Source organism: Physeter macrocephalus, chromosome 19, assembly GCF_002837175.3.
Source record: "Physeter macrocephalus isolate SW-GA chromosome 19, ASM283717v5, whole genome shotgun sequence".
Taxonomy (NCBI): domain Eukaryota; kingdom Metazoa; phylum Chordata; class Mammalia; order Artiodactyla; family Physeteridae; genus Physeter; species Physeter macrocephalus.
This window is the reverse complement of record NC_041232.1, coordinates 2862211-2880749: the sequence shown is the minus strand read 5'-3', so window position 1 is coordinate 2880749 and position 18539 is coordinate 2862211. Positions and strand designations below refer to the sequence as shown.

The 18539-nt window shown below is 40.3% G+C and overlaps 1 protein-coding gene and 2 pseudogenes across 8 annotated transcripts in view; all 3 read left to right on the top strand.

Annotated features, from left to right (window-relative positions):
* SPECC1L (sperm antigen with calponin homology and coiled-coil domains 1 like) overlaps positions 1-18539 on the top strand; it is a 144917-nt gene that overhangs the window by 99581 nt on the left and 26797 nt on the right. The window lies entirely within an intron of this gene.
* Positions 2023-5236, top strand: LOC112064061 (cytokine receptor-like factor 3; annotated as a pseudogene).
* LOC102976117 (cytokine receptor-like factor 3) lies at positions 8790-14590 on the top strand (annotated as a pseudogene).

Here is an 18539-nt window from a genome sequence, read left to right as displayed (position 1 = left end):
GGGCCTGAACCCCTGCCAGGATCAATGACTCCCTCAAGGCTGAGCCATGAGTCTGTGGCATCACAGACAGCCTTCAGAACTGTTGCTTTAAGGATTGAGTCTTTCTTCTTTTTTAATCAGTGCCTCAGCTTGTATACAACTGTGGGGTTTTTTTTATTTTTTAATTTGTTTTTTGTTTATTTTTGGCTGCATTGGGTCTTCGTTGGTGCACGCGGGCATTCTCTAGTTGTGGCGAGCGGGGCCTACTCTTTGTTGCGGTGTGTGGGCTTCTCGTTGTGGCTTCTCTTGTTGCGGAGCATGGGCTCTAAGCGCACGGGCTTCAGTAGTTGTGGCACGTGGGCTCAGTAGTTGTGGCTTGCGGGCTCTAGAGCACAGGCTCAGTAGTTGTGGCGTGTGGGCTTAGTTGCTCTGCAGCATGTGGGATCTTCCCAGACCAGGGCTCGAATCCGTGTCCCCTGCATTGGCAGGCGGATTCTTAACCACTGAGCCACCAGGGAAGCCCTACAATTGTGTTTTTAAATTAATTTAAATATATAGATTACCTCTAATAGTTCTTTAGTGCTTATGGAGAGAAGTGATGCTCCGCTGCCCTATACCATCACCTCTGTGAATTCTGCTTCCCAGAGGCAGCTACTCCAGTTCTTTGACTGTTTCTTTAGGGATTAACAGTGTAAGATTGATGGTATGAGACTAACCAGGTAATAAGGAAAATAACTCGTACTTTCAGTATACTTTTCTTTGGTTCTAAATTTTATATTTAACAACTTCTGTTGTACTGTTGTTTTCCTGTTCTGGGAAAACCTAATTGAATACAATCAAGGAGCCTCTAAAGGTTAATTTAAGAGAGCTTTACTTTGAAATCTCATTGTTTTCTGGTAAAATACCAGGCCTAGAGATGGATTAGTTAATCCAAAGGATAATGAGATCACTTAATCTAGTACAAAATAGTTTTAATAAATGGGCAAAAGCTTTTAGTACTGCCTAAGGTAATGTAATCTCAAATAAACAAGAATGCACAGTTTTATTGAGGGATTTGCTCATTAGTGCTTGGGCCAAAGAAGGAAAGATTGTACATTTCTTAGTGGAGGTTAATGGAATCAGAAGAATTGATGGACTTGAATGGTTTAAAAGTGATGTTTTTATGTGCTATGCTTTACTTGCTTTCTAGCAATATTTCCTAATATAGAAATTAACTTATCAAATACATACTAAGCTCTGTGCCAGGTAGTGTGCTGGGCATTGAAGCAGAAATCAGGAAATAGAAAGGTAGTTCCTGTTTCTGGAAGCTTGTGGACTAGTCAGTGAAATATGCATTAGTAATTAAAACTCTATGGACTTCTGTGTGTGGTTATGATAGGTTATCAGATCAAACTCTGCTGAGAACTATTTTGTTTAAAATGCAAATATATATATATATGTCTGTGAAGGCACTGGGGACTAATGAAGGCAGCTGGGACAGATTTGGCAGGAGCCAAGATTGCAGGGAGAAAGAGATCACACTGAGTTGAGCTTCTGTTTACACTGCCATTTTCAACCCTTGGAGCATTTGCCAGCTCCTGGCATGGGTCAGAGACCAAAGAGAAAGCAGTGGTCCAGAGCTTGTTTCAGAGTCACTGAGGAGGGAAACTAAAATCTGAATTTGGAGCTACTAATGCAACAGAGATTTGAGGGTCCTAAATCCCAGGGAGAAGACAGTCTCAGAGTAGTGAACTCAACATTTGACTTAGCTCTTGTCCTCAAGGTATTTGTCGCATGCTAAGATGCGTGGAGGTGGGCCTGGAGAACTTCAGCAGAAATCTGCTGCTGAGAGGATAGGGACTTCAGCACAGCTTTTGTTCTCCTGGTACCAGGAAGATAAAAACCAAGAGTTCAAGACCAACCAAGGAGGAGTGACCCTGGCAAACATCCTGGGAGTTCAATAGAGCCCTCAAAAGAACTGTGCCTTAGGGGACGCTCGGCGGCGCCCGGGACAGTCGGGAACCGCACCCGCAGCCGCCGTTCGCGCAGCCGGACGAGGGGACGATGGAGCTGGAGCCCGAGTTGCTGCTGCAGGAGGCCCGCGAGAGCGTGGAGGCGGCGCAGACCTACCGGCGGGAGCTAGGCCAGAGGCTGCAGGGGCTGCGGGAGGCGTAGAGGCAGATCAAGGAGAGTGCATCCCAGAGGAGAGATGTCCTCAAACAGCATTTTAATGATTTGAAAGGAACCCTTGGGAAGCTCCTGGATGAACGATTGGTGACCCTTTTGCAAGAGGTGGACACCATTGAACAGGAGACCATTAAACCACTAGATGACTGCCAGAAGCTGATAGAGCACGGAGTTAACACTGCAGCGGACTTAGTCCAAGAAGGTGAGATCGCCATTCTGGGTGGTGTAGGAGAACAGAATGAAAAACTGTGGAGCTTTACCAAAAAGGCCTCACACATCCAGTTGGACAGCTTACCAGAGGTGCCTTTACTGGCTGATGTGCCTTGCTTATCTGCTCAGTTGGATGACTCAATTCTTAACATAGTGAAAGACCATACTTTCAAGCATGGAATGGTAGCATCTCACCCACCAGTACAGATAGAAGAATTGATAGAGAAACCCGGAGGCATCATCGTACGATGGTGTAAGGTACGTAATTCAGGATTGTAGAAATGGCTTCAGCATTATGGATTTGAGATTTGGGGGCCTTTACGATTTTTTTTTAGTAGTTGCCTTTGAATATTTTCTTCTCTTCATGAACAAAAGTGCCCTTTGCTTTACAACTAAGGTCACAGGGAACTTGAACTAAGGTAGCTCTTCCAGTTGGGATGAACAGTTTTGAAGGTACTTTATAAAATCTCTGTATCGAAATGTTGTTTCCCATCACATATTTCCCAAACTTAACTCTTGGTGAGTTAAGGATCGCTCAGAATTAGAAAAGTCAGAAGGTGATAGTGAATATTGGGTGCTGGATATTTTTCTGTTCAACACTGAACTAATTAATACCTCTGAAATAAAGTTTTAAAGTATGGTTTTTTCACACTCTCAGCATTGCCAAGAATTTTGTGTATTAAATCATATTATGCTTGTGAATTACCATATTTTAGATAAAAACCATGTCCAGATGAGTCATGATGTCTTGGCTGTTGACAGGTAACATCATTCAGAGGTGGGTGGTCAGCTTCTGGAAACTATTTTCTTAAACGGGATTTTTATTTTTTCCAATTTTTTGGTTTGTTTTTTAATTAATTAATTTTTGTTGTTGTTTTTAAAGGGATTTTAAAAATTGACGCCTTTGTATAGAAGAAAGAAGTAGAGATGCTTTTGTTGGTTCAAAATAAAAACTCTTATTCCATTTCTATTCTTTTGCCTGTCTGTGGACCTACAGTTTCCAGTTTTTTTGCTGTAACCATTATTATTCATGTTTCCTTGTGTACACATTTAAGATTTTTTTCTAAAGCATATACCTAGCCATAAAATTATGAGGTCTTAAGAGTACTGGATCTGTACTCTACTAGGAAATACCAAACTCTTTCCAAAGTGACTGTCCCAGAGTATACTTCTACCAGTAGTGTATGTGTTCCTCTTACTCTGCATCCTGACCAATACTTGGCATTGTCAGACTTTATATTTTTGCCAGCGTGGTATATCATTGTGGGTTTTGATTGCATTTTCCATACTACAAATTAGGTTAAATATTTTTATATATTTTTGGCTGCTTCCATTTCTTATTCTCTAGAATGCTTATTCATGTCTTTTGCCCATTTCCCTTATTGGGTGGTTTGTCTTCTATTAATTTTTTTTAAAATTTATTTTACTGTTTTATTTTATGTATTTATTTGTCTGCGTTGGGTCTTCATTGCTGTTTGCGGGCTTTTCTCTGGTTGCGGCAAGCGGGGGCTACTCTTCGTTGCAGTGCGCAGACTTCTCATTGTGGTGGCTTCTTTTGTTGCGGAGCATGGGCTCTAGGCTCATGGGCTTCAGTAGTTGTGGCATGTGGGCTCAGTAGTTGTGGTTTTTGGGCTCTAGAGCGCAGGCTCAGTAGTTGTGGTGCACGGGCTTTGTTGCTCTGCGGCACGTGGGATCTTCCCAGACCAGGGATCGAACCCGTGTCCCCTGCATTGGCAGGCGGATTCTTAACCACTGTGCCACCAGGGAAGCCCTGTCTTCTATTAATTTTAAGGAGTCCTTTATATATTTCAGATATTAGCTCTCTCTTGGTAATATGAATAATGTAGTTTTGGGATACTTGTCTTTGAATTTTGAATGTCTTATCTTTGGCATTAATTGTTTAGAAGACATGCCATTACTTCAGAGGAAGCAGATTTTTTTCATATCAGACTGGGGTTATAAAACACATGGTTCAATAAGGAAAAGAAGGGAAATAATAATGGCACATTTCCTCTGACCTTCCTGAGAAGAGCCCGTATTCAGCATGTGGGCCTGTATGCTTGGCCCCAAATGCCCCCATTCAAAGTTCCTAAGTAGTGATGCTGAGAGAAGTTGTTCTCTGACTTTTACCTAACGTAAAGCCTTTCTCCTCAGGTGGATGACGACTTTACCGCCCAAGATTACAGGCTCCAGTTCCGTAAATGTACTTCCAGTCATTTTGAGGACGTGTATGTAGGCTCTGAAACTGAATTCATAGTATTGCACATAGACCCCAATGTTGATTATCAGTTCAGAGTCTGCGCCCGAGGAGATGGCCGACAGGAGTGGAGTCCTTGGAGTGTCCCCCAGATAGGTCATTCCACGCTGGTGCCTCATGAGTGGACAGCTGGCTTTGAGGGGTACAGTCTGAGCAGTCGAAGAAACATAGCGCTTCGGAATGATGCTGAATCGTCTGGTGTTCTCTACTCCAGCGCTCCCACTTAACTTCTGTGGGCAGACATTAACATTCAGAGTTGAAACTGTGGGACAGCCAGACAGAAGAGACAGTATAGGAGTGTGTGCAGAAAAACAGAACAGATATGACTCCCTGCAGTGGGATCAAGCAGTTTGCATTAGTACAAATGGTGCAGTTTTTGTAAATGGAAAAGAAATGACTAATCAGTTGCCCGCAGTTACTTCTGGGTCCACTGTCACATTTGACATTGAAGCTGTGACTCTAGGATCCAGCAATAATAACGAAGGCGGAAACATCAAGCTTCAAGTAACTATTAGCTCAAATAACAGAGAAGTGGTGTTTGATTGGTTGCTCGATCAGTCTTGTGGTTCTCTTTACTTTGGACGCTCTTTTTTCTATACTGGGTGGAAAGTGCTGGTATTCTAGATTTTCAGATGATTGGCTTTGGGTTTGCAGGGGTTTCACATAGCTTTCCTCAGCCCAGTTCAGTTGTCATTGGTTTAAAAAATGGTTAGATTCATCTCTCAGTTAAGTCATTGGAAACAGAAATTATTTACTGGATTTATTTTCCAATATCTTAGCAATAAGAGGCATGAATATTGTGGACAAAACAGTAATTCAGTCCATTTTATTTTTAGCATAGTGTTAATTGGAATATCACATCACAATAAAAATCAAATTGGCTTTTAAAAGTATGAGGCAATATAGACAGCCCTATGTACCTTTCCACTGTACTTCTTTTTAAAGTTGGCTGTAAGAACACAAAAATGTAATGTAACATTTTTTTTTTATTAAATCTTTATCTTTTAAAGATCCAAGGCCATGCAAGACTTTAGAATGAAAAGGCAAGAATAGACCAGGTAGAATGTGCCACCATGTACGCTGTAATATACACTCTCTTGTGTGTTCTCCACAGGAGTGTTGAATATGCTCTTCATATTCAGGGATTTGTAAGCAGTATTGAATTTTATCTCATGTTCAGTAATCTTTAAGTCCCCAAAGCATGGTAATTTTTGCATTTTTAAAAATTACTGAGCAAATGTCTACAACAGGCAAGGTGTTTTCTTTTGTTCTTTCCTTGCAGTTCAGTTCACGATAGGCTAGAGGGTTTTTACAGGGTAAAACTACTTATGGAAGTAGTACGCACAGCAGTGTTAGCCATGTCCCATGTTTGAAATATGCACAGGTGCATATCCAGCCTCAGTGACGTGCATGTTGTTCTTCCTAGGGTCTGAGCTGCAGTCCGGTTTCGTAAATGTTCTTTTAGTGGACCAAACAAATGTAGGGTAAATACTTGACCTATTTTTTGGAAAACTTAAATTTGTTTAAAATATTTATTTGAAGGATTTAGGATGTAAAAATGATTATCTTGCTATATAACAGCTTAAGATCTTTTTTCTTTAATGTGAATTTTTTTTTCATTTTTAACAGAAAAGTGGAAAAGCAAGTTTGATATTTTTGTGAGATAATTTATTTGGGGATTCCAGTTCCCTATTAGACAATCATGACCTTTTCCCCTTGCCTTTTTATATTATAAGTAAGCTGTTTTTCACTTGCTTAGTGACTGTTAAGAAGATGTGCTAGAATGTAGATGCCTCGTCCAACTGTCTGAAACAAAATAAAAAACTGAAAGGTATATGTGTGTATTTTTTTCTTTCATGAGATTTAATTAATTCAGATTTAATTTTTTAAGTAGAGGGAGAAAAGTCATCTTCACTTTTAAGTGGGAGGATCCATATATATATATAAAATGAATAAGTTATATATACATATATAACATATATATTGGCAAGACTGTACTCCCTCCAAAGGGTCTAGGGGAGAATCCTTGTCTCTGGAAGCTTCTGGTGGCCGCATGCATTCCTTGACTTGTTGCTGCATAACTCCAGTCTCTGTCTTCCCATGGCCTTTGGGCTTTGTTTGTAGCTGGGCCACGCAGCTTGTGGGATCTTAGTTCCCCGACCAGGGATTGAACCTTTGGCTGTGGCAGTCCTAACTAACCCCTGGACCACCGGGGAATTCCCTCCTTTGGTCTCTTAAAAGAACATTTCTCTTGGATTTAGGACCCAGTCAGATAATCCAGGATGATCTCATCTCAAGGTTCTCAATTTATATCTTCACAGACCCTTTTTCCAAATAAAATCACTGTCACAGCTTCTGGTGTGGACATGTCTTTTTGTGGGCCACCACCATTCAACCCTGACGATGGTGTTCGGCTGGAGTGGAGTGGTGGTTGGCTGTAAGTTTCTGTTTTGCTAGGCTGCCCCTTTCCTGGTCCTTTGGCTACAGAGAGCAGGCTTTTGTTGGGGCTTTTTTGTCTGTGTCTGTTGGTATTTCCACGTTGCTGGCTTCTTCAGCCCCAAGTCTGAGATACATAAGACAAGAGAACCCTAGGAACGCACAGTACTGAGTTCCTTGAGTTTTGAGGTCCCTTGGCCATCTGCCAGAATCTTCTTATGTTTGTTTTATATTTTTTTTCCAGGGTTTTGAGTTGTACTTAGCAGGAGGAATAGGGAAATTATGCTATTCCGTCTTCTCAGAAGCATAAATTCTGAAGCTATATAATAGATTTTAATATCAAAACAAAAATAGAAGTAGAGATGTAAGGTAAATACATCTCTTATGAGCGGTTTTCCTGCAGAGGGAGCAGCGTAAGCATCTAGCTCCTGTGTTAAATATGAAGGATTTAGTTCAAGAAGTGAGATTTATTCAATTATTGAGAACAAACTATTGGGACAACTGTGATTGACGGTCACACACTCATTTAGGTATCTCCTAAACTGGTTCAGAACTTTCCATACGTATGTAAATCAACCAGTGCCAGAATGGATAGCTTTCTCAGCTCAAATCCACTGCTGCATTACTTGTTTCCTGTGTCCCATGTCTTCCTCCTTCTTGGATTGTTCCTTTATTTTAGTGGAGCCCTTCCTCCATTTCCTGAGAAAGGGTGCCCAAGAGGTAAATATTTTGAGAGGTAGAGGTCTGAAAATCTCTTTATCCTACATTTGACTGTGACTCATTAAGAATTCTAGGTTGGAGATCATTTCCCCCTCAGAATTTGAATGCATTGCTCTTTTGTCACCTAGGATACAACCAAAAGTTGACGCCGTTCTGGTGCTCGTTCGTTTGTAGGTTGTATGTTTTTTCTCGTTGGAAGACTGTGGTATTTTCTCTTTATTCTGTCTTCCTAGGTTGGTATAACACTCAGCTACATAGCTCATTTAACTGTTGACCCTATGGGTAGATGAATTTCTGACACCTGCTTTAAACCCACTAGATTATAAATTCCTTGAGCTTTTGTATCTTCTGTAGCAATTATTCCCAGTGCTGCTTGCACATTAGAATTTCCTGGAGAGCTTTTAAAAATAGCAAAAATTCTGATTTAATTGGTACTAGTGGCGCTCACTTTTTTTTTTTTAAAAGAAATGAAATTATTCTATCATGAAGGCAGATTTGGGAATAACTGCTCCAAAGTAACCAAAAGTCCAGTCTCCGTAGTAATTTTTTTTGTAAATCTAAATTTTCTTTGAAAGCCAATCCTTTATTCTGAAATTATCCTTCTTGCTCTTTTTGTACTGTGTCTGTCCTATATAACATGAAAGTGACAGTAGATGTCAGGTTTGCTTGTTTTGTTCATAAATCTTATCTGACAAAAAGTCAAAAAATTTTTGAATGTATATTACTGGTCTATGAAATCCAAAAGTCTGGAATCTACTTTTGGGTCTTCGTTGCCGCGTGCAGGCTTTCTCTAGTTGCGGCGAGCGGGGGCTGCTCTTCTTTGCGGTGCGCATACTTCTCATTGCGGTGGCTTCTCTTGTTGCGGAGCATGGGCTCTAAGCGCACGGGCTTCAGTAGTTGTGGCACGTGGGCTCAGTAGTTGTGGCTTGCGGGCTCTAGAGCACAGGCTCAGTAGTTGTGGCGTGTGGGCTTAGTTGCTCTGCAGCATGTGGGATCTTCCCAGACCAGGGCTCGAATCCGTGTCCCCTGCATTGGCAGGCGGATTCTTAACCACTGAGCCACCAGGGAAGCCCTACAATTGTGTTTTTAAATTAATTTAAATATATAGATTACCTCTAATAGTTCTTTAGTGCTTATGGAGAGAAGTGATGCTCCGCTGCCCTATACCATCACCTCTGTGAATTCTGCTTCCCAGAGGCAGCTACTCCAGTTCTTTGACTGTTTCTTTAGGGATTAACAGTGTAAGATTGATGGTATGAGACTAACCAGGTAATAAGGAAAATAACTCGTACTTTCAGTATACTTTTCTTTGGTTCTAAATTTTATATTTAACAACTTCTGTTGTACTGTTGTTTTCCTGTTCTGGGAAAACCTAATTGAATACAATCAAGGAGCCTCTAAAGGTTAATTTAAGAGAGCTTTACTTTGAAATCTCATTGTTTTCTGGTAAAATACCAGGCCTAGAGATGGATTAGTTAATCCAAAGGATAATGAGATCACTTAATCTAGTACAAAATAGTTTTAATAAATGGGCAAAAGCTTTTAGTACTGCCTAAGGTAATGTAATCTCAAATAAACAAGAATGCACAGTTTTATTGAGGGATTTGCTCATTAGTGCTTGGGCCAAAGAAGGAAAGATTGTACATTTCTTAGTGGAGGTTAATGGAATCAGAAGAATTGATGGACTTGAATGGTTTAAAAGTGATGTTTTTATGTGCTATGCTTTACTTGCTTTCTAGCAATATTTCCTAATATAGAAATTAACTTATCAAATACATACTAAGCTCTGTGCCAGGTAGTGTGCTGGGCATTGAAGCAGAAATCAGGAAATAGAAAGGTAGTTCCTGTTTCTGGAAGCTTGTGGACTAGTCAGTGAAATATGCATTAGTAATTAAAACTCTATGGACTTCTGTGTGTGGTTATGATAGGTTATCAGATCAAACTCTGCTGAGAACTATTTTGTTTAAAATGCAAATATATATATATATGTCTGTGAAGGCACTGGGGACTAATGAAGGCAGCTGGGACAGATTTGGCAGGAGCCAAGATTGCAGGGAGAAAGAGATCACACTGAGTTGAGCTTCTGTTTACACTGCCATTTTCAACCCTTGGAGCATTTGCCAGCTCCTGGCATGGGTCAGAGACCAAAGAGAAAGCAGTGGTCCAGAGCTTGTTTCAGAGTCACTGAGGAGGGAAACTAAAATCTGAATTTGGAGCTACTAATGCAACAGAGATTTGAGGGTCCTAAATCCCAGGGAGAAGACAGTCTCAGAGTAGTGAACTCAACATTTGACTTAGCTCTTGTCCTCAAGGTATTTGTCGCATGCTAAGATGCGTGGAGGTGGGCCTGGAGAACTTCAGCAGAAATCTGCTGCTGAGAGGATAGGGACTTCAGCACAGCTTTTGTTCTCCTGGTACCAGGAAGATAAAAACCAAGAGTTCAAGACCAACCAAGGAGGAGTGACCCTGGCAAACATCCTGGGAGTTCAATAGAGCCCTCAAAAGAACTGTGCCTTAGGGGACGCTCGGCGGCGCCCGGGACAGTCGGGAACCGCACCCGCAGCCGCCGTTCGCGCAGCCGGACGAGGGGACGATGGAGCTGGAGCCCGAGTTGCTGCTGCAGGAGGCCCGCGAGAGCGTGGAGGCGGCGCAGACCTACCGGCGGGAGCTAGGCCAGAGGCTGCAGGGGCTGCGGGAGGCGTAGAGGCAGATCAAGGAGAGTGCATCCCAGAGGAGAGATGTCCTCAAACAGCATTTTAATGATTTGAAAGGAACCCTTGGGAAGCTCCTGGATGAACGATTGGTGACCCTTTTGCAAGAGGTGGACACCATTGAACAGGAGACCATTAAACCACTAGATGACTGCCAGAAGCTGATAGAGCACGGAGTTAACACTGCAGCGGACTTAGTCCAAGAAGGTGAGATCGCCATTCTGGGTGGTGTAGGAGAACAGAATGAAAAACTGTGGAGCTTTACCAAAAAGGCCTCACACATCCAGTTGGACAGCTTACCAGAGGTGCCTTTACTGGCTGATGTGCCTTGCTTATCTGCTCAGTTGGATGACTCAATTCTTAACATAGTGAAAGACCATACTTTCAAGCATGGAATGGTAGCATCTCACCCACCAGTACAGATAGAAGAATTGATAGAGAAACCCGGAGGCATCATCGTACGATGGTGTAAGGTGGATGACGACTTTACCACCCAAGATTACAGGCTCCAGTTCCGTAAATGTACTTCCAGTCATTTTGAGGACGTGTATGTAGGCTCTGAAACTGCATTCATAGTATTGCACATAGACCCCAATGTTGATTATCAGTTCAGAGTCTGCGCCCGAGGAGATGGCCGACAGGAGTGGAGTCCTTGGAGTGTCCTCCAGATAGGTCATTCCACGCTGGTGCCTCATGAGTGGACAGCTGGCTTTGAGGGGTACAGTCTGAGCAGTCGAAGAAACATAGCGCTTCGGAATGATGCTGAATCGTCTGGTGTTCTCTACTCCAGCGCTCCCACTTAACTTCTGTGGGCAGACATTAACATTCAGAGTTGAAACTGTGGGACAGCCAGACAGAAGAGACAGTATAGGAGTGTGTGCAGAAAAACAGAACAGATATGACTCCCTGCAGTGGGATCAAGCAGTTTGCATTAGTACAAATGGTGCAGTTTTTGTAAATGGAAAAGAAATGACTAATCAGTTGCCCGCAGTTACTTCTGGGTCCACTGTCACATTTGACATTGAAGCTGTGACTCTAGGATCCAGCAATAATAACGAAGGCGGAAACATCAAGCTTCAAGTAACTATTAGCTCAAATAACAGAGAAGTGGTGTTTGATTGGTTGCTCGATCAGTCTTGTGGTTCTCTTTACTTTGGACGCTCTTTTTTCTATACTGGGTGGAAAGTGCTGGTATTCTAGATTTTCAGATGATTGGCTTTGGGTTTGCAGGGGTTTCACATAGCTTTCCTCAGCCCAGTTCAGTTGTCATTGGTTTAAAAAATGGTTAGATTCATCTCTCAGTTAAGTCATTGGAAACAGAAATTATTTACTGGATTTATTTTCCAATATCTTAGCAATAAGAGGCATGAATATTGTGGACAAAACAGTAATTCAGTCCATTTTATTTTTAGCATAGTGTTAATTGGAATATCACATCACAATAAAAATCAAATTGGCTTTTAAAAGTATGAGGCAATATAGACAGCCCTATGTACCTTTCCACTGTACTTCTTTTTAAAGTTGGCTGTAAGAACAGAAAAATGTAACGTAACATTTTTTTTTTATTAAATCTTTATCTTTTAAAGATCCAAGGCCATCCAAGACTTTAGAATGAAAAGGCAAGAAAAGACCAGGTAGAATGTGCCACCATGTATGCTGTAATATACACTCTCTTGTGTGTTCTCCACAGGAGTGTTGAATATGCTTTTCATATTCAGCGATTTGTAAGCAGTATTGAATTTTATCTCATGTTCAGTAATCTTTAAGTCCCCAAAGCATGATAATTTTTGCATTTTTAAAAATTACTGAGCAAATGTCTACAACAGGCAAGGTGTTTTCTTTTGTTCTTTCCTTGCAGTTCAACTCACGATAGGCTAGAGGGTTTTTACAGGGTAAAACTACTTAAGGAAGTAGTATGCACAGCAGTGTTAGCCATGTCCCATGTTTGAAATATGCACAGGTGCATATCCAGTCTCAGTGACGTGCATGTTGTTCTTCCTAGGGTCTGAGCTGCAGTCCGGTTTCGTAAATGTTCTTTTAGTGGACCAAACAAATGTAGGGTAAATACTTGACCTATTTTTTGGAAAACTTAAATTTGTTTAAAATATTTATTTGAAGGATTTAGGAGGTAAAAATGATTATCTTGCTATGTAACAGCTAAAGATCTTTTTTCTTTAATGCGAATTTTTTTTTTTTTTCATTTTTAACAGAAAGTAGAAAAGCAAGTTTGATATTTTTGTGAGATAATTTATTTGGGGATTCCAGTTCCCTGGTAGACCATCATGACCTTTTCCCCTTGCCTTTTTATATTATAAGTAAGCTGTTTTTCACTTGCTTAGTGACTGTTAAGAAGATGTGCTAGAATGTAGATGCCTCGTCCAACTGTCTGAAACAAAATAAAAAACTAAAAGGTAAAAAAAGACAAAAACAAAAAAACTGTGCCTTACAGATAAAGGTTGACTGGAAAAGGCCAGCTTGAAATTCAGCATCAGAACTTTCACCTGCTACATCGAGGTGTTCAGCTGCCAGAAGAAACTTAAAACCTTTCTGCAGGGAGATGGCACCATCCAGCCCCTTATATTCTGATACCCAGTGTCTCACAGTCCATCAGAAATACCAGTCATGCCAGTAAACATGATCAAATGACTGAAAATCAAGGGAAATAATGAGTAATATAGGGAAAAACTTCAGGTGATCCAGATACTTAGATTAGGCCTTTAAAATAACTGATAGGGCTTCCCTGGTGACGCAGTGGTTGCGCGTCCGCCTGCCGATGCAGGGGAACCGGGTTCGCGCCCCGGTCTGGGAGGATCCCACGTGCCGCGGAGCGGCTGGGCCCGTGGGCCATGGCCGCTGAGCCTGCGCGTCCGGAGCCTGTGCTCCGCAACGGGAGAGGCCGCAGCAGAGGGAGGCCCGCATACCACAAAATAAATAAATAAATAAATAAATAAAATTAAAAATAAAAAATAAAATAACTGATTAATGTGTTCAAGAAAATAGATGAAGAGAAAGAAAATTTTACCAGAGAAATGGAATCTATAAAATAGAATCAGATGGAAATTTTAGAATTAAAAAAATACAATAGCTGAAATTAGGAATTCCAATACATGCATTTAACAGCACACTAGATACAATACAAATTTGTGAATTGTAGGGTTGATCAGTTAAAAATATCCACAGTGAAGCACTGAGAGATGAAAGGTTGAAAAATACATAAGAAGGTATCATAGATGTGAGACACAGTAGAAGACTTAACATGTGTGTAATTGGAGTCCTAGGAGGAGAGGGAAGGACAGGAGTGTCCTACTCAAACTGCGAAAAATGAAAGCCAATGAGAAAAATCATAAAATAGAAAAGGTATTAGCTTCAGAAGAGTACTGATAAGACTGGCAACTTCTCCATAGATGGACAAAAACAGAATTTATCACCAACAGGCCCACTCTGAAAGAAAAAAAGGAAATTCTTTCAGCAGAAAGAAAATAATACCATAGGGAAACAAAATTATAGGAAGGAGTAAAGAGCAATGGGAGAAATAAGTATATGGGTAAGTGTAAATGAATATTGACTCTTCAGTATAATAAAAATGTCTTGTTTAACGATGTATTTAGGTTTAAAATATAAAACAAAAATGGCTCAATTGGTTGGTAGAAAAGTAAATGTCATGAACATGTTGTAAGGTCCTTGTATTGTCCAGAAAGTTATAAAATTCTGAATTTATGGTAGATACTAGTGAGTTAAGGGTCACATACCATAAGTCTCTAGGGCTGCACTGTCTGATACAGTGGCCATTGGCTGCATGTGATTATCAAGCACTTCAAATGTGGCCAGTCCAAATTGAGATGTGCTGTGATTATAAAACACACATCAGATTTTGAAGACTTAGTATGGGGAAAAAAGGATGTAAAACAACCCATTCAGAAATATTGATACAGGGCTTCCCTGGTGGCGCAGTGGTTGAGAGTCCGCCTGCCAATGCAGGGGACACGGGTTCGTGCCCCGGTTCGGGAGGATCCCACATGCCGCGGAGTGGCTGGGCCCGTGGGCCATGGCCACTGGTCCTGCGCGTCTGGAGCTTGTGCCCCACAATGGGAGAGGCCACAACGGTGAGAGGCCCGCGTACCGCCTGCCGATGCAGGGGACACGGGTTCGTGCCCCGGTTCGGGAGGATCCCACATGCCGCGGAGTGGCTGGGCCCGTGGGCCATGGCCACTGGTCCTGCGCGTCTGGAGCTTGTGCCCCACAATGGGAGAGGCCACAACGGTGAGAGGCCCGCGTACCGGGAAAAAAAAAAAATATTGATACATATTGAAATGATCATATTTTAATATATTAGATTGAATAAAATATATTAATATTATATGTCTTTTCACTGTTTTAATGTGACTGCTAGAAATTATATATTGGTAACAACTAAAATAATAATAAAAAATGGAAAATTAAGAGGCTAATAGAGAGGGAAATGGAGTAATAATAAATACTCAATTAATCCAAAAGAAGGCAGGAAAGGAGAGAAAAGGAACAAAGCATAAGGGTACAGAAGTAAACTTAAACCCAAGTATATTACAATTGCATTATACATACATAGACTGAGTATTACAGTTAAAAGACCAAGATTTTCAGATTATAAAAAACAAACCCAATGCTGTTTTGCATATAAGAACCATCCTTTAACTGGAAAGAATGAAGAAGATAAAAGAATGGGAAAGATACTATGCAAGCACTAATCAAAAGTTGGGAGATCTATACTAACATCAGACAAAGTACTTGTCACAGAAAGAAATATTACTAGGGATTTCCCTGGTGGTGCAGTGGTTAAGAATCCGCCTGCCAATGCAGCAGACATGGGTTTGAGCCCTGGTCCGGGAAGAAACCACATGCCGCAGAGCAACTAAGCCTGTGCGCCACAACTACTGAGCCTGCGCTCTAGAGCCTGCCAGCCACAACTGCTGAGCCCGCATGCTACAGCTACTGAAGCCTGTGCACCTAGAGCCCATGCTCTGCAACAAGAGAAGCCACTGCAGTGAGAAGCCACACACCGCAAGAAAGAGAGTAGCCCCCGCTTGCCGCAACTAGAGAAAGCCTGCGTGCAGCAACAAAGACCCAGCGCAGCCAAAAGTAAATAAATAAATAATTTTTTTTTAAAAAAGGAAATATTACTAAAGATAAAGATGACACTTCATTATGATAAAAGGATCAAAACAAAAATAGCAACAACTGCAGTAGTCAAGGCAGTCTTGGGAAACAGAGTTGGAAGACTTACATTGCCCAGTAAGAAGATTTCACGGGCACTTACATCCTAAACTCATATGCACCTGATAACATAGCCCCAAAGAACATAAAGCAAAACTGACAGAACTGAAAGGAGAAAAAGACAGTCTCTCAGTCATATTTGGAGGTTTTAACACACCTCTCTCAGTAACTAGTAGAAGAAGCAAACAGAAATTTAGTAAAGCTATAGAAGATTGGAGTAACACAATTAACCAGTTTGTCCTGACTGACAGCTATAAAATGCTGCACCAGACAACTGCAGATTGCCCATTCCTTCCAGTTGGCCACAGAATGTTGATCAAAATGGGCCATATGCTGAGCCTTATGTAGCAAGTCTCAAAAAATTTCAAAGAATTAAAATCCTTCAGAGTAAGTTCTCAAAATGAAAGGATAGATATGATCAGTAGATGCAGAAAAAGCATTTGATAAAATTCAGCAGCTGTTTTCACTGTTTAATTTTTTTTTAAAGGAACAAATTTCTAACAAATTAGGAATAAAAGCTGCTTTCCCTACTCTGATAAAAGGTATCTAGAAAAAAATAGTAGACAGGACATCAATCTTAATTGTGACATCAAGAGCTTTCTGCCAGAGATGAGGAAAGCAAGAAGACTGCTCTCACTTCTCTTCAATGTTGTATTGAAAGTCCTAGCTAGGGCAGTAAGGCAGAAAAAGAAATAAAAAGTGTAATTATTGGAAAGAAAGATATAAAACTTTATTTACAGACACAATTATGATGTAGAAAATCTAACAAAGATGCAGATATAAACATAAGAATCAAACAAAAATTTTTTAAAGATTTCATTTTTGTTAGCATTTTAAAAAGTACATAGGAATGAATCTAATGCAAGATGTATAGAACAGAAGAATATAAAATATCATTGTAAGACGTTAAAGAAGACCTAAGTAAATGGCATGATGTGCTAATAAGTTCATTGATTGGAAGAACAGATAATCTATAAAGTAAATGTAATCCCAATCAGAATATCAGCAGGGTTTTCTTTATTTTTTTTAATGGGAATTGACCAGCTGATTAACATTTATATGGAAACCCACTTGGATAGATAGCCCGGGCAGTCGTGAAAAACAAAGCTGAAGGACTTGTACTACCCAATAGGAAGACTTCACAAGCACTTCATAAAAAAAGGATATCCAATGGCCAGTAATAAACAGCTGAAAAAATGCCCAGCATCATGAATCATCAGGGAAATACAAATTAAAACCACAATGAGGTGATGCTACAGCAGATTAGACACAGAATGCCTAGTTCAAAAAGCTGATAATCCCTAGTGTTGGGAAAGAAGCAGAATAAGAACACTTAGACATTGCTGATGGGGTTGGAAAATGTTCCAGCCATTTTGGAGAACTATTTGGAAGTATCTGCTGAAGTTGAATGTTCATATATCATATGAGCAAGCAGTTTCACTCTCAGGTATATCTCAACCAAAGTGTGTACATGCATTCATCAAAAGACATGTATGAGGTTGTTAACAATCTTGGGTTGCTTGAAACCCCAGAAGTTGGCAAGATTAGTCTAATATGTGTCACAATAATGGTTAACCTTTAGGAGGTCACAGGAGGCTTTCTGGGTTATAAGTACTAGGTAACTAATACTTACGAAAAAATGGAAAAAATATGAATTCCATCATATTTTCTACATAGACAATTTTGCCATCTTCGACTAAAGACAGTTTTAATTCTTCCTTTATAATCTAGATGCCTTTTATTCCTTTTTCTTTCCTTATTGTACTGGCTAGGAACTACAGTACAATATTGAATAGAAGCAGATATCCCTGTCTTGTTACTGGTCTTAGGGCAGGGGTCAGTAGAGTTTTACTTAAAGGCCTAACAGTAAATATTTTGGACTCTGTGGGTCATAGGTCTCTATTGCAGCTATTCAACTCTGCCATTGTACCTTGAAATTAGCCATAAGTCAATACATAAATAAATAGGCGTGCCTATATTTTAGTCAAAATAGGCAAGAGGGTCATAGTTTGCTGATACCTATCTTAGGGGGAAGGCATTCAGTCTTTTACCATTAAGTGTACCATTAGCTCCAGGTTTTGTTGATGGCCTTAATCAGGCTGAGAAAGCTCCCTTCTATTCCTCGGTTGCTGAGAGGTTTCTTTGTTTTTTAGTCAGGATTAGATGCCAGATTTTGTCAAATGCCATTTCTGCATCAGTTGAGATGATCATGTGTTTTTTTTCCTTCATTCTGTCCATATGGTATATTTCATTCATTGATTTTCATGTGTTGAACTATCCTTGAATTCCAAAAATAAATCCCACTTGGTCATGGCGTATGATCCTTTTAATATGCTACTGAATTTGGTTTGCTAGTATTTTGTTGAGGATTTTTACATCATTGTTCATAAGGGATATTTCTCTGTAGTTTTGTTTTCTTACTGTGTCTCTGTCTGGCTTTGGTATCAGAGTAGTGTTGGCCCCATAGAATGAGTTAGGAAGTGTTTCCTCCTCTACAACTTTTGGAAAAGTTTTGAGGAGGATTGGTGTTATTTCTTCTTTAAATGTTTGGTAGAATTCACCCATGAAACCATCCATTCCAGGGCTTTTTTTGTTGGGGGGTTTTTGATTATTGATTCAATCTTCTTACTAGTTAAAGGTCTGTTCAGATTTCCTGTTCCTTCATAATTCAGTCTTGATAGGTTTTGTATTTCTAGGAGTTTGTCTATTTCATCTGGGTTATCCAATTTACTGGTGAACAGTTATTCATAGTACTCTCTCTCTCTTTTTTTTTTTTTTTTTTTTTTTTTTTTTTTTTTTTTTTTTTGTGG